Source organism: Pleurodeles waltl, chromosome 9, assembly GCF_031143425.1.
Source record: "Pleurodeles waltl isolate 20211129_DDA chromosome 9, aPleWal1.hap1.20221129, whole genome shotgun sequence".
Classification (NCBI taxonomy): domain Eukaryota; kingdom Metazoa; phylum Chordata; class Amphibia; order Caudata; family Salamandridae; genus Pleurodeles; species Pleurodeles waltl.
The window spans coordinates 933020811-933038191 of NC_090448.1; positions in this window are offsets into that span (position 1 = coordinate 933020811).

The window sequence follows — 17381 nt, forward strand, 5'->3', positions numbered from 1 at the left end:
CAGTTAGTCAATAATGTGTTTCACCAAGTTGTTGCGGCTGACAAGTGTGACAGCCACTACTTAGTGGGTCTGGTTCCTTTTGAATGGGTGCAGGGTCTCCGGTTCCTTGAGGCTAGATGTGAATCCATCCATGATTATGGATTGTCTGCTTCTAGTTGACCTGGAGCAAAGGTGGATCTCAGGTTCCACTTGGAGATGTTAGGGTTGCCTTATAAGGTGATACATAGCAGCCCAAGAGGGTAGTCAAGAGGACATGGAGCCTGGATGAATGGCCTGGGTTCCTGCCAAAAAGAGGAAGGGCAAGTAATGCAGGAAACCCACTCCTGAAACTCCCACAGTCCGTAAGGAGGCTCATCCTGAGGGGGATACCCCATGGAACCTTCAGGGGAGGTTGTGGCCCACTGGGAAACCTGAGCTATCCACCTGTCTTGTGGACATTCTACAGCAGGCTGAGACCCAGGCAGCTGGTGACGCCTCTGGCAAACACCTGATCTACTGGGAGAATGGTCTCCTGTATAGTGAGCCTATGGCTCCTGAGCCTGGTGCAACCTGTGTGTTGGTGGTCCCCCAGTGATACAGGGTCTTTCTACTGGGGATGGCTCATGATGTAACCCTGGAGAGTCATTTGGGGCAGGACAAGACCTTTGACAGGCTTGTCACCCACTTTTACTGGCCTCAAATGAGGAAGGCCTCAGGTGTGTCCTGTAGGCCCTGTCCTATCTGCCCGGTGAGTGGCAAGTCCCCCTGCAACCTTTTCCTGTCATTGGCACCCCCTTTGAAAGGATGGGCATCAACATCATTGGGCCTCTGGACCCTAAGACAGCCTTGGGCAACACATTAGTTCTGGTCTAGGTGGACCATGCCACCTGGTACCCAGGGGTTATCCCTCTAAAGAATGTGACTGCACTCACAGTGGCCAGAGCATTGATGGGGATCTTCACCCATCACGGGTTTCCCCAAGGAGGTGCTATGTGGCCAGGGTACCAACTTCATGTCAGGGTCCATGAAGGCCAAGTGGAAGGAGTGTGGGGTAACCTACAAGTTCTCCACTCCTTACCACCCCCAAACCAATGGGCTTGTTGCATGATTGTGGGTCTGTCAGAACCCATGAGGCATAAGTGGAGTATCCTTCTGCCATGTCTTTTGTTTGCATACAGGGAGGTACCGCGGAAGCGGGTTGGCTTCAGCCCATTTGAACTTCTGTATGGGCACCCTGTAGGAGGACCTCTTAGTCTGGTGAAGGAGGGCTGGGAGCAAGCACCCCAAAAATGCACATCAGGCCGTGGTCAGCTACAGGCTGGCACTCCACAACCGCACAGCACGCTTCTGGAAACACACCCAGGAGAAACTGGAAGCCAGCCAGGAGGACATGAAAAGCTGGTATGACCAGAATGTCACTCTGGTTGAGGTTTAGCCTGGCCACAATACATGGGTGATAGAGACCATAGAACCCAGTGCCCTGCAAGATTGCTGGTTTGGGCCTTATGAGGCGAAAGAGCACAAGCGTGAGGTCACCTACTTGATGGACCTCAAGACTCCCCGGAACGCTTTAAGGGTCCTTCATGTCAATCGCCTCAAGCCCCACTTTGAAAGGTCTGAGCTTACCATGCTCCTCGTTACTGATAATAGGGTGCAAGAGGAGAGTGAACCTCTCCCCGACCTCCTGTTTTCCAAGGAACATGAAGGGTCATTGGAGGGTGTCAGCCTCTCCCCTACACTGACCTCAGATCAACAGAGAGACTGCCACCAGTTGCTTGGGTAGTTCGCCTCTTCGTTCTCACTTACCCCAGGACTCACAACATGGTATACCCATGATATTGATACTGGGGACAGCACACCTGTGAAAATAAACTTTACGGGTTGTCTGACAAGGTGAGGCTGGTGTTAGGGGTTTTTGAGCCCTCATACAGCCCTTCGTCCACCCCAATGGTATTTGTCCTCCAGGAACTGCTTCAGCCTCCGCAGAGTGAAGGCCTGACTATAATTGCCAGTAAGTGCCAGATAGGGCAGGGTTCAGTGGTCTAATTAGGTCACCAAGTGGGAGGTGGCAAGGTGCAGCCCCTCCATGCCAAAACTGAAACCATATTGGCTTGGGAACCCCCTAAGACACAAACAGAGATGAGAACCTTCTTGGTTACTACAGGAGATTTGTCAAGTGATATGACACCATTGTCGCTCCCTTCACAGAGCTGACTTCCAGCACCTATGCTCAAGGCCCCTGACTTCTCCCAAGAGCTCATTGTACAGACAGATGCTTCCGAGCATGTTGTAGGGGCCGGCTTTCACAGCTAAACGAAGAAGGCCCAGAGCAGTCTGTAGCCTTTATTAGAGGAGGCTACTTCCCAGGGAACAGAGGTGGATTGCAATAAAAAGGGAAGCCTTTGCTGTGGTCTGGGCACTGAAGACGCTGGGACCATGAAATATATATAAAGGAGGCTAGACCCAGCTCTCTTCAGTCCCGTTTTCTGCTTTACATGTGTGGCCTTCCAAACATCTTAAGTGATTGTGCAGGATGCACCCAGGTTAAATAGTGCTCTTGACACATTATTTGGATACATTTGTTGGGTCCTTACCCACAGGTACCACCTGTGGCCTGTGTCATCATTGAACCCACGTCACCTAATGAGAGTGGGTGGGCTTCATGCATTTGTAAGCGGACACTTAGGAAGTGAAAGGCAAGGGATTTGTATAGATGAGTTAAAATTGCATCCTAGGTCCTACAGTTATTATTTAATGAGCAAGGTCTTGGGCAAGAGATTAAAAACAGTGGGCTTCATACCTCCCTGTAGTGAGTCGGGAACCTCAGGCACCCCCAACTCAATACACTTCTGGAAGAAGGGCTGCTGTGCTGAAAGGACTGCCACTCTGCTAGACTGCTACTCTGCTAGACTCTTGCTCTGCTGTGCTGACCTGCTGCCCTCATTGACTGGGAGTGAGAAGAATAGGACCTGTATCTCGTCAACCCAGAACCAAAGTGACTTGAAGGCCTTGCTGGCTTGCCTCCTGATTGAAGTCTCAGGGGCAAAAAATACTTCGGACTCACAGGCTATAGCTCCTGCACTCTACCAACCATGAGCCTTGCCCTGCTAAATGGTGCCAATCCAGTCCTGGGCCCTTGGAAGTGGGTATAGAGTGTTGCTCCAGTCAGAATGAACACATTGAAGCTGTTACGTCACTCGGAACCAGTGCCTCTCCATTGACGCCAATGCATTGCTGCTGCGAGGATCAAGAACATTGCTCCGCAGATGGTGTGGCACATCGCCTCCATTTCTGATGCATCTCCGACTTTGCACACCACGGGACTGACGCATCGCCTACATACCAAGGATCGATGAAGATGCATTGCCTTCCCCGCTCTTCGCATCTCTCTTGATATTAATGTGAAAAAGGTCCCTGTATTCGACCGACGCTCCATCACAGTCAGCCTGAACTTTCGAACTTGACTTGTCTAGCGCTAGCAGATAGCCCCAGTTAGTGCTTTATTCTTTGAAGCACTACATTTCAGTTTATTCTTTACAAATTCATAACGTCAGTTGTAGTCATTTAATTTTTTTTGTTTTGGTCTTGTTTTGTTAATTAAATTAAGTTCGATTTTTCTAACCAGGTGTTGTAGCTTTTTTGTGGTGGTTTTTACACATTGATTCTTACGTTAAGCTTGACTGCTCTGTGCCAAGCCACCAGGGGGTGAGCACAGGTTAATTTAGGATGTGTGTTAGTGACTTACCCTGACTAGGACTGTGGTTCCTGCTTGAACAGTGTGCCTACCTCAGCCAACCAGAAACCCAATTTCTAACATCACTCTTTTGTGTAGGTGAATGCACACATGGATACATACACATTCACCCGTTCTGTAATACTAACAGAATTCCCTTTCATTTCATTCGGCCAAATACACTGCCTCTTGTGCAGCGTATGGTAATATGGTCTTGACACGTGCAGTTCCTGTAAAATAAAGTCGAAATGAATACCTTTTTTATTAAGTGCTTTGGCATTGCAGTAAAACGTATCGTTACATCTGGAACCTGGCCTGCATGAGCTTGTTCAGGAACAGACAACATTCCATGATTCTCGGGGATGTGCACCGGGGCTGCTCTGGGAGACGTTTGCGCGTCTCTTTCAGCAGTTAGCGAGGCCCAGAGTCCAGGAGAACATGACATTGTAATCTCGGTCATGTTTTATTTATGGGGCGTAGTGCAGCAGATAGGGTGTTAACAAACACAGATGATTGCTTCTGGGGCACTCTCTCATCCTAAGGTAATTAAGACAAAGTAGTTTCACTGGTTTGGGGATTGGTGCCGCAGACATTCTTTTCTTCACAGAAAAAGATCTAGCCGCGTGCAGGCCAAAGGGGCTAAATCAGAAAAAAAACTCTAGCGCTTTATCAGTGAATAGAGGTGCATCATTAAACATGAATTATGCCGCTTAAAGTCCACGGTGCATTGGAATAGGAAAGACAATGCGGCGGCAGTAGGCTCATTTGCAGCTGAAGTACGCAAGAAGCGCGAAATGAAAGCTGGGCCTATTTAGGGTCAACTTGCAACATGGAGATGTGCAACACTGTAATCTTCCTTGTTGCTTTTGTATCCAGGAAGTCAGGTTTAGGACGGTCTTGACTTAGTGATTACTACCTGGTTAACTCCAGTGTGGTAACAGACATTTACACACAGCAATTTTCATGTCCAGGATCAATTTACATGCGCAAATAACCTGGTTTACAAGTGCTACGTTTTCATGAAAGTTGACTAGCACTCGGCAATCCATTTACTTTTGTATAATATTGAGGACTGGACCGGGAAATCTAGAATAGCCCTGACAAATATGCTCAAACCAGCCGGCCTTCATTTATCTCCTAGCCTGCTCTCTATCTCATTCCATCCATCCAGTCTCTCTCTCTCTCTCTCTCTCTCTTCTCCTTCTCGGCTTGCTTTTGCTTCCACCCTCCCATCTTTCTCTTGAAGCCTCCCTGGGCCTTCTGCAGTTAACCTAAGAGAGCTGGGGAGAGTGACAGTGGCACCAGCAGCAGCCCTGGGATTTCAAAGCCAGCCTCCAATGGCTCCATCCTACTGGGGAAATGCCTGATGGAATAAAAAGCTTGTCCAGCCCTGATAATGTCACCTTGTGCTGGCTTGAAATTGAGTTTGCGTAGATTCTATGTGAGGGGTAGCGATAGAGCATTCTGGGGTCAGAATGACTTGGATGTTTGGGAACACCCACATACCCAACAATACATTGGTATACACAAAATGTTTTTGATTGATTGACAGTGTGTACAGTGTGCTGCTTCCTGGTGGCTGGTCAGCTGCTATCAGGGAAGCAGTAAGTCACAGGGAAGCTATGGCATGAATAAGAGAAAACATGGACTTTAAGGTGTTCGAAAAGGAAGGGAAGAATTATGGGCCATATTTACGAAATTACGGATTTGCGACTCGCAATTTGCGAGTCGCTAATGCAAATGTAGGATGGTGTCCCTGACACCATCTGCGATTCGCAAGGGGGTCGCAGATGCCCACCTCATGAATAATCATGAGGTGGGTCGGAATTTGCGACCCCCTTGCGAGTGGCGGCCCTCACAGGGATGGTGGCCTGCTGCGGACAGCAGACCACCATGTCTGTGACTGCTTTTCAATAAGCAGTTGTTTTTGTTTATAATGCAGCCCGTTTTCCTTAAAGGAAAACGAGATGCGTTACAAAAACAAAAAATGAAACGTTTCCGTTTCATTTTTTCAGAGCAGGCAGTGGTCCATAGGACCACTGCCTGCTCTGAAAAAATGTGTACAGTGACTTTCGCAATGGGGAAGGGGTCCCGTGGGGACCCCTTCCCTTTTGCGAATAGGTGCAAACTGCAATTGGTTTGCAATCCTATATTGCACCCCTTACTAATTGCGAGTCGCAAACCCGTTTTGCGATTCGGTAACCAGGTTACCGATTACCGAATCGCAAAACTGGGTTTGTGCATCGCATTGTGCTTTTTGCATGTCGCAAACAGCGACGTGCAAAAAGCTACCTACATGTGGCCCTAAATCTTGTATATCAGTAGGAAGCTTATTCCACCTAATAGCAGTATGAAAGGCAAACAGGTGGTGCACAAATGTGTTATTTCTGATCTTTGGAATAATTAAAAAACTGGCAGATGCAAATCTTCAGATATGTTTGGGTAATGTTTGTTAAACATAATCCTAAAGTATGATGTATCGCCATCGAGAAGCACTCTGTAAAAAAGACACAGGGATTTAAACATACTTTTATCCTACTTGTAGCCAATGCTGGTGGTGACTGAGTGGAGTTAATGAGTCATATCTTTTATACCGAGCAACAAGAATGCAGCCCCAAAGACTGGGGAATTTATTCCAGCCAAAAGGCAGGTGTAATGCCCTTTCCCTGTTGGTAATGGGTATGAAACACAAACAAAATTTGTGGAGGAGACTGTGTACTAGAAGTTCATAGGAGAGGAAGAAGTGCTTGAGTTTGTGCATAATTTTCAACTGAAACCATAGTGTGCGTTTTTCTTTATATCACTCTTCAAGCACATAGAAATATTAGTGATTAAAGGATTTAGCAAAGAATAAAGGATTGGTCTAAACATTCATCCAGTGGTGTATTCTGCTCTAAAATCTGAAGCCTTTCCAGAAATTAGGTGAATTCCATTCCTGCCCAATTCTAAATCAGGCCCTTACCTCTCAAAAGTTCTGATGACAGTGTATCTTACCTCTCTCTTTCACATCTAGCGCAGCTGTCCATTCTCTTATCTTTAGAAGACAGTACATATGTGTGCATAGCCGCTTTTGCAGGCACAACTCAATAAAACTGAAAATGATAATCTTTGTGTTGATGGGTTTTCTTGGCCTAGAAAATGCACCTCAATTGGGGCATGATTGGTTTGCCATCAAGTGCTGGAATTAAACTATTTGTAAACTTTAACTTGAAAAGGTAATCCACACTGAGCATGCACTGAGAGGTGATCTAAAAGGTGGCTCCAAATGGCAAATATCCAAAGGTAAATAGCAAATATGTTTTGAAGTCTGTTAGAGTTTTCAACCTCGATCATTCAGTGTTATGCCAGCGGTTTACAAGCTGACTAGGGTGGTTCTTCTTCTTAAGAAGCCTCTTCAGAGCCAAATATCCTCAGCAACTATAGGCCCATCTCTTTGCTGCCAGCTTTTGTTAAAATGGTGGAAAAACTGGTTAATATCCGACCTTCAGATTACTTAGAGACCTAGAGCAGGGCAAACTGTTGCATTCTAGTCAATCAGGGTTTTGCCCCTGTCACAGGACAGAGACTGCTCTACTAGAAATATCTGAACATATCAAGATGTCTCTGGATCAAGGCAAAAATGTGGCACTGTTTCTACTTAATCTATCTTAAGTGTTCAATATCGACTCTCACACAGTTCTTTAACAACGCCTCTCCAACCTAGGTGTTAGTTGCTCGGTATGGGATTGGTTGAAGTAATTCCTTGAATCCAGAAGGCAGTCAGTATGGGTAGCGCTTTTAACTTCTGCTGTTAAAGCCGTGAAGCAGAGAGTGCCACAGGGTTCTGAGTCTCACCCTATTTAACAATTTTATGTCTCCCCCTGGCAATATTGGGTGAGTTGTTTGCTTGTAAAGTTATTTCTCAGGTGGACGATACCCAGCTGCTCTTCACCTTCAAGGGGACTTCATCCTCAGTAGTAATGTAATTCAAGGGCTGTATGTTGGAAGTCTTTGAATGGATGCTGAGCAGCCAGTTAAAATGCAATTCGGCAAAAACTGAAAATCTTTTCTTTGGCTCCCACTTGGCCAACTGATTGGAGGCTGCTTGACTTTCTGCTTTGCTGGCTACCCCGCCTCCATCTTTAGAAAAGAATTGGGAGTTAAACTGTATAACTAACTTTCCATGCATCCTCAGATTTCTGTTGTGGCTGGCTCATGTTGTGGGTTGCTTCGCACCCTTAAGACATTTTAGTATCTCCTTCTTAAACATTAGGAGGGTGGTTATCCATGTGTTGGTCACATCTCGGTTGGATTGTGCTAGTGTTCTTTACTTAGGCATGCCCGAGGCTTTGTTAGGATGTCTCCAGATGGTGCAATATGCTGCTTCCCAGCTCATCCTGAGACTTCCTAGACAGATATCGACCTCTCCCTATTTAAAATCTCTTCATTGGCTGCCTAAAAAGTGGACAGATTCCCCCCCTTACTGTCTCACCAATGCTTTGCGATTGGGATCTGCTGCCCTGATGGCACTGCCTTGCATCAAGTGCGCGAGGAGGGGAGGTAAAGCATTCTTGCTCTTGGCAGCCAAAGCTTGGAATCCTCTTGCTTTGGACCTCAGGTTGCTTCTTTCGGAGCAGGTCTTTCATAGGAAGCTAAAAACTTGGCTTTTCTCTTCTGCTTATTAGGGGTTTCAACTCTGCATCGGTGCGTACCATACCATCAGCGCTGTGACACTCTGATATCCATGCTCTCATTGTTTCATTCACAAAAGGAAAGTGGGATATGGCCCATACCTCTTCGCCTATGCACTGGTTCACTCCCTATATCCACAAACTACATTACAAAAAGAAATGTGGCCCATTTGTGAAATAGGCAGAAACGTCAAGAAAAACAAGCCATTTCCAAAGAATTACTTCATTTCAATAAGTTTGCTTCTTTTTATTTTTATTTTTATTGAGATAAAATCATCTTGGTGGATCTTGTAATAAATAGCAAGTGTGGGCATGGAGCACTGGCAGGTAAGCATATTTAGCATTACTCCTTCAAGGAGAACTGGCATGACAGTGTGTAGTTTCACTATATCGATGCCTATCAGTTAACTAAACAATCATCTGGGCTCATCAGCTATTTCAACATAGAGGATGCCATTACAAGAAGGGTGTAAATCAGCCCAATACACAGGAGTTACAGATATCAGGGGTATCAGTAAAATCTGAGGTGAGGAAGCACTCCGGATCATGAGCTGATCTCTGAGGGTCCCCAGAAAATGTGTAAAGTACCTTGTAATAGGTAATACCAGACTCGACCTCGGTTTTTATTCTCCATTTCCCCTTACAATTTCACCCAGAGTAGTGGTGTTCCGGCAGGCTATTTCAGATGGGGCTCTTAACTTGTGAACCCACCCAAACAGATTTACAGAGACACTTATAACGAAACCCTTGGATAAACGAGAAAGACAGGATGGTGGTAAGAGTGCATCATCTCTCACAATATTTAAAAATAGGTATCAATAAGGACAGGGACAACAAAGAGGCTTGGTAACCTCGAACTCCACAGGCGATGAGGAAAACCTGTAATGATGAGGAGCCTGAGGATAAATTAGAAGCCAAAGCACATAAATGCCAGGAAACCCCACCTTATTCTCTTGAAGGCTTAGACCATCAGTGCTGCACTGTGCTGGGGTGGCGCAAGTTCTGCATGTACTAACACTACACCAGAATCACTCAGTTCTGAGTTAACCTCATGGAATGTGGAATAACTGTGCTTTACTGGTCACGACACTGACCATAATTTCCAATTCCATGGGCTTCAATGCTCTTATTTACCACCTGCTCTGAGCAGGTGGTAAATAGGTTCAGGGGCTTCTTTACAACTCTGTGGGGCAGGGAGGGGAAGAAGGAACAGGAGAGAGCATTGCATACTGCCCCCTTAACAGCAAGGGAGGTTGGGTGGGCAAGCAAGACGAGAGTAGCTGTGTTGCAGCAAAAGCCTAAAGTGATTTTACCAGCTGCTTTTTCCTGCCAGTAAAATTGAGCCTGGAGTTTGCGTTCCGGGAATACTTAGTACAAAAACACCAGGGCATTTGTGATTATACAGAGCTGAATGACGTATGGAAATTCTTTTCTGCCCAACTCATGGTGGAGGCCAAAATGCTTTAAGGAAAGTAAAGATGAGACCCCAAAAAGATGTTCATCACATTAGACACCAGTAGGATGAGGCATAGCTGCACAATCATGAAGGAAACTGTGTGCTCTCTGGTATCTGAGCAAAATATCAAGGGGGTCATTCTGACCCTGGAGGTAAAATCCGCCAGGTCCAACGACCGCGGGAGCACCGCCAACAGGCTGGCGGTGCTCCCTTGGGCATTCTGACCGCGGCGGTACAGCCGCGGTCAGAAACGGAAAACCGGCGGTGTACCGCCGGTTTTCCGCTGCCCTGGGGAATCCTCCATGGCGGCGCAGCTTGCTGCGCCGCCATGGGGATTCCGACCCCCATACCGCCATCCTGTTCCTGGCGGTTTTGGCCGCCAGGCACAGGATGGCGGTATGGGGTGTCGTGGGGCCCCTGGGGGCCCATGCAGTGCCCATGCCAATGGCATGGTCACTGCATGGGCCCCCGTAACAGGGCCCCACCAAGATTTTCAGTGTCTGCCATGCAGACACTGAAAATCGCGACGGGTGCAACTGCACCCGTCGCACCCCTTCCACTCCACCGGCTCCATTCGGAGCCGGCATCCTCATGGAAGGGTGTTTCCCGCTGGGCTGGCGGGCGGCCTTCTGGCGGTCGCTTGCCAGCCCAGCGGGAAACCCAGAATATCCGCGGCGGTCTTTTGACCGCGCAGCGGTATTCTGGCGGTCCCAGCCAGGCCGGCGGCTTCCGCCACCGGCCGGGGTCAGAATGACCCCCCAAGTGTTTAATAGTGAGCTAAAGAAATATCAGCAACAATATTGCGATACCAAAATATTGTGATGCAGAAAGATAGTTTTTTTAGGTAAGTAATATTGCTGTCAAACACGTTGTTGTTATTATCGTTTTCAATTGTATAGTTGGAAAAATATTGTTTTTATTTGTTTGTATGTGTTTTAGTTCATATACTAACTTTATATTTTATTGTTTGTATAATTGTTAGTAATATTTTTAAATATAGTTTGTAATTTTAAGTGATGTATCATTATTAATTTAATTGCTAACAGTAAATTATAGTGTTGTAGCGGGTTGCTGGGCTCCTAAGGGTATAGAATGGTAATTTAATTAATACATAATTACCAAATAATTATTAAATTATCATTAATCATTTAATTAATTAATAATTATGTAAATTGTCTAATAATTATATTTTCTAAGTTATATATTAGGTGCCGGCTTCTGGGCTTGTATGGGTATAAGGTGGGAAGTTAATTAATAACAATTAATTAACAATGAATAATTTATTAATAACTATTTTATTTATTATTAATTATGTTCATTGGGATATACGTATTTATTCGAGTTACATATTAATTGAGGGTAGCTAAGTTTGTGGGGTATAGTGTGTGAAGTTTATTAAGTAACAATTATTTTACATTGATAATTAATTATTAAATTGTTTTTTTTAATAGTTTTTTTTAATTGTTTGTTCGTGGCCTAAGGTAACAATATCCCCCGCCCTTGTCATGCACTGCTAACTACCCCAGATATTAGAGCACTCATGTCAACTTTTATAGCATCAGTAAAAATATCAATGAAACATTAGCAGTCAAATTATTGAAGAAAAAACTGTGCAAGGCACAAGTTACAGTTACCTTAGGCCGCAAGTTATAGTTACTCGAAATAACTGTAACTGTAACTGCTGAATTCCTTTGGTTTTGTGCGTGTAAAATCTGAACCTAACCTTCTCTCTGTTATCTGTGTGTGTGCCATTCTAGTCTCACTGATACCCTCCAAGGTGTGTTGTGCTTCGAGTGCCCATCCCACCTGCCCTCCATAGTCAGCTTGCTGCTCCTGCCCCCTTGCCCCCTGCCCTTCATTTTCCATGTGCAGGCCCAACCTCCTCCTTCCTGCCTTGTCTGGTCTATTATGTTGCCACAGCCTCCCTTGCCTGTGCTGCATGGTTGGTTTGTTGCCCCTGCTCTCATTTTCCCTGCCCTCCTTGGTCTGTTGTGCTGTCAATGAACCCCTGCCTCCCTAGCATGGTCATCTTGTTGCCTCTGCACCTTCCTCCCTGCCCTCATTTAACAAGTCAGTGCCTCTGACCTCTGCTTCCCCACAGTATTCTAATGAACAACAAGACTGGTAACATTCTATATGTATTACAAAAGTGTGGCACACCTGACATCATCTTCATGTAATTTCCTTTAGAAATTATAAAAATGAGAGGGTCTTATATCCATAGAAATTATACTTAGTGCTCTAAAAACTAGAATTAGGACATGTTGTCTGAGTTCTCAAATGGTGACAAAGCACTTTAAATAGTTTGTTATCTTTATGGTTTTTTATCCAGTTTATTACTTGATTATATGTTTCACTTAGGGGAGAGGATGTGGCGTTATGTCCAAAGCTGCAGACTTTTCAACCGGGGAACCAGGTTAGAGTTTGATTTCAGAGTCAACTCAACATCCTGTGACTCTGGGAAAATCAGCCAATCTCCCTATGCCTAAAACCAAAAATGAATGTGTCATTGTGTAATGCAACTGATGCTCCTGTAAATCACACCAAAACCTTTGAGTAAGGTCTGCACTTTATAAAACTGTAAAAAAAAAGAAAGTGAGGGCCTGCTTATGAGTTTGGTGGTCGGAAAAACCCATCCGCCAGACCCGTGGTGAGGAGACCGCCATGGCGTGGAGCTGGCGGTCTCCCCACTGGCCTCATTATGAGTTTTCCACTGGTTGACAAGCGGAAACCAAGGTTTCCACCAGTTAGCCCAGTGGAAAACATATGGTGGCATTGGAATGTCATCGCACAGGGGGCACTGCATTCTGATGGGATTGGGGAAGGGGACCCCTGCACTGCCCACAACAATGTCATGGGCAGTGCAGGCGCCCCCCTTTGACCTCCTGCAATTGTTCTTCGCCATCCTTTTCTTGGTGGTTGAACCACCATGAAAAGGCTGCCAGAGAACATGGTTGTAATTAGCACGCCAGTGCTGACTTCATTGCCGCTGTGGCTAATTACAACCACGACCACCGTCATCCCATTGGGATCAGAGATCCTGGCAGAGATGGAGGTATTTTGTTGGCACCGCCCGCCAATCTTGTAATATGACGGTTGGGCCACCACAGCTGCGGCAGTCCGACCTCCACCGCAAGTCTAGCAGTCTTTGGACCACCAGACTTGTAATCGGGCCCTAGGTGTTTTGCACAGTTCTGTCATTGAGCTATACTTGGGCTACATTTGGGTGACATTTGTGGCATATTTGGTCTCTTTTTTTGGTGGCCATCTTGGGAGACTTATTTGTTATGAGGCTCCCTAATTTCCTTAGTATCCTGAGTCCAAAATGCTTTCAGTTTTCAACTTCGATTCCATCAAGATGGAGTTCAGATGTGTCACACTTTTGGCATGAATTCAGAATGTTAGAACTCTAGATGTTCATTAGAAGATTGTAGTAAAGCCCCTGATCACCAGTGTGTTAAATGGCAGTCTGCTGCTGTTGAAAGTGCATGTTTCACTCTGCATTTCAGAATATTTCAATGAAATAGAAGAAAATGATATTTGAGAACTTACTTAAAACGTATCCTAATTCTTCTTTCTAAAGTAATAACTATCATTTCTATGGCAAAATGAACTCCCTCATTTTTTACCCTTTCTAAATTAAATGCTTTAAAATTTACCAGTTTGAGTCAATCAAGGTGGCTTCAGGTGTGCCACACTTTTGACATAAGTAAGACTGTTAGTGTTCTAGTTGATCTTTAGAACACTCTGAAAGCTGCAGTAGAACACAAGGGAATCAACTGACAGGCTGCTCCTGTTGGACGTTCATGGTTTACTGAGAATGTCAGACTTCATTCTCATATGGCTGAGAAAGTTAGTGTGAATTTATTACTAATATGCTCCAGTATTAGCTTCTGGAGCACCATCCATAACCTCTATGGGAAATTCATGAGAAATCTGTTTTCTCTCAAACATGATTCATGAAATCCCAGGAGAGTAAAATCACCTTACAGCACACCACAATTCCTAAAATTTGTATGGTAACATCAACAAATGATTTATATTGTAACTAAAATGTATCACCCTTTATACGTTCTCCTTTTTGTGATCTTCAAAAACTGCCTTTCACTACAACACATTTTAATGGGGTGCTATCATGTATATTGTTCCCATGATGGCTGACAACACTTCCTGGTTAAGGTGCTGACAGCCGATCATATCTCACCATGAAATCTGTGCTTAAGATCAGCCCACATATACAAATTTATTTTTCCTTTAATAGTTCAAAAACTACTGAACAGATTTACACCAAATAACACAAAGCATGCATTCTGGACCAAGAGCTACATTTCTTCCAAATTTGGTGTCATTCTGTCCAGCGGTTCGGGCTACAGTCGTGTTAAAAATCCCTATGAAAATTAACATGGGAAACACACGTTTTGTGACCCCTCTCCTTTTTTGGATTTCAAAGCTTTTTATATTTATTCATGAATTTGTAGTTGATTTGTTATTTTTTTTTATGTTTCATACACATACATACATACACATACATATATTTACATACACACATATGCTTTTTATACATTTAAAAAATAACCCAAAAAATTTAATATAATGTAAAATATGTATTTGGCATAATAGTGTTACATTATTATTTATATTTGTATATTTAAACATACATATCTTATATAAGTGTGTGTTCACATAACTATATATTTATTTATGTACAGTATTAAATATTGCTTACATGTATTTAATTTACATGACAATAATGTTATATGTAATAAAATATGTAAGATTTACTATTTTAAAGTGTATATTTTGGTGTGAAAAAATATTTTTTCTGATATTTTTGTACTTACCATTATAAGTAAAGGAAAAATATATTTTTGTAATCAATATTTTTAACATGAATCTCAGTATTGTTGGTTTTGATATTCTGTCAGTGATCCCCCTAAACTAAAAAAAAAGAATTTTGTTTTTTACTTTAGAGCATCACATTACATTACATTATACAGATTTGTAAAGCACATGGGCTACATTTGGGTGACATTTGTGGCATATTTGGTCTCTTTTTTTGGTGGCCATCTTGGGAGACTTATTTGTTATGAGGCTCCCTAATTTCCTTAGTATCCTCAGTCCAAAATGCTTTCAGTTTTCAACTTCGATTCCATCAAGATGGAGTTCAGATGTGTCACACTTTTGGCATGAATTCAGAATGTTAGAACTCTAGATGTTCATTAGAAGATTGTAGTAAAGCCCCTGATCACCAGTGTGTTAAATGGCAGTCTGCTGCTGTTGAAAGTGCATGTTTCACTCTGCATTTCAGAATATTTCAATGAAATAGAAGAAAATGATATTTGAGAACTTACTTAAAACGTATCCTAATTCTTCTTTCTAAAGTAATAACTATCATTTCTATGGCAAAATGAACTCCCTCATTTTTTACCCTTTCTAAATTAAATGCTTTAAAATTTACCAGTTTGAGTCAATCAAGGTGGCTTCAGGTGTGCCACACTTTTGACATAAATAAGACTGTTAGTGTTCTAGTTGATCTTTAGAACACTCTGAAAGCTGCAGTAGAACACAAGGGAATCAACTGACAGGCTGCTCCTGTTGGACGTTCATGGTTTACTGAGAATGTCAGACTTCATTCTCATATGGCTGAGAAAGTTAGTGTGAATTTATTACTAATATGCTCCAGTATTAGCTTCTGGAGCACCATCCATAACCTCTATGGGAAATTCATGAGAAATCTGTTTTCTCTCAAACATGATTCATGAAATCCCAGGAGAGTAAAATCACCTTACAGCACACCACAATTCCTAAAATTTGTATGGTAACATCAACAAATGATTTATATTGTAACTAAAATGTATCACCCTTTATACGTTCTCCTTTTTGTGATCTTCAAAAACTGCCTTTCACTACAACACATTTTAATGGGGTGCTATCATGTATATTGTTCCCATGATGGCTGACAACACTTCCTGGTTAAGGTGCTGACAGCCGATCATATCTCACCATGAAATCTGTGCTTAAGATCAGCCCACATATACAAATTTATTTTTCCTTTAATAGTTCAAAAACTACTGAACAGATTTACACCAAATAACACAAAGCATGCATTCTGGACCAAGAGCTACATTTCTTCCAAATTTGGTGTCATTCTGTCCAGCGGTTCGGGCTACAGTCGTGTTAAAAATCCCTATGAAAATTAACATGGGAAACACACGTTTTGTGACCCCTCTCCTTTTTTGGATTTCAAAGCTTTTTATATTTATTCATGAATTTGTAGTTGATTTGTTATTTTTTTTTATGTTTCATACACATACATACATACACATACATATATTTACATACACACATATGCTTTTTATACATTTAAAAAATAACCCAAAAAATTTAATATAATGTAAAATATGTATTTGGCATAATAGTGTTACATTATTATTTATATTTGTATATTTAAACATACATATCTTATATAAGTGTGTGTTCACATAACTATATATTTATTTATGTACAGTATTAAATATTGCTTACATGTATTTAATTTACATGACAATAATGTTATATGTAATAAAATATGTAAGATTTACTATTTTAAAGTGTATATTTTGGTGTGAAAAAATATTTTTTCTGATATTTTTGTACTTACCATTATAAGTAAAGGAAAAATATATTTTTGTAATCAATATTTTTAACATGAATCTCAGTATTGTTGGTTTTGATATTCTGTCAGTGATCCCCCTAAACTAAAAAAAAAGAATTTTGTTTTTTACTTTAGAGCATCACATTACATTACATTATACAGATTTGTAAAGCACATGGCTACCCTAAGGCTTCCCAGTGCTGAAGAGATGCTGGCGCCGCACCAAAGGGGAACAACTCCGGGGCGTAATTAGTGAGGGAATAGCCATGTATTCAGCTTTGAGCAGAGAAAGGATGAAGTAAAAGGCAAGGAGTTTGCTACTTATTGCAACCAATACAGGACTTCATCAAGGGGAATCAACTTTGTAGTTATGATACGCTAATTGCTCTCTAAAGTATTTTTTGCATAAAACATTGAACATGCATGCAGAGAAGGCATTATCACCAGGCAAGCCAAAGACAAGTACTGCAGGTGGATCATTGTGTGTGTTTCCTACAACTCTTGCCCACTTGTACATATGTTTATGTTCTAAATGCTAGAGGTAAAATAAATATATAAATATATATCTAACGAATGGCTTATTTGAGTCATTATACAGTATTGACTTTTCTAGAAATGTGCTATTCCATATTTGTTGTGTTGCATGATGGGTCCACTGATTTCACACTGGATTTGCATGAGAACAGCGTCATATTTGCACACATAGAATAGTTCTTATGCTCCTGCACTTGCATATAATGCTGCCAAGTTTCTATTTGAAATACAACTGCTACCTTCTATTTGCAAACCACAACTAAGCCTCTCAACTTTTTATTAAATTGGATGGGGCTCACAGATACAGAACACATCTGTACCTGCTTAGGGCTACGTATATATTACAAAGTAATGATGCCATGGTTACCGAGAGCC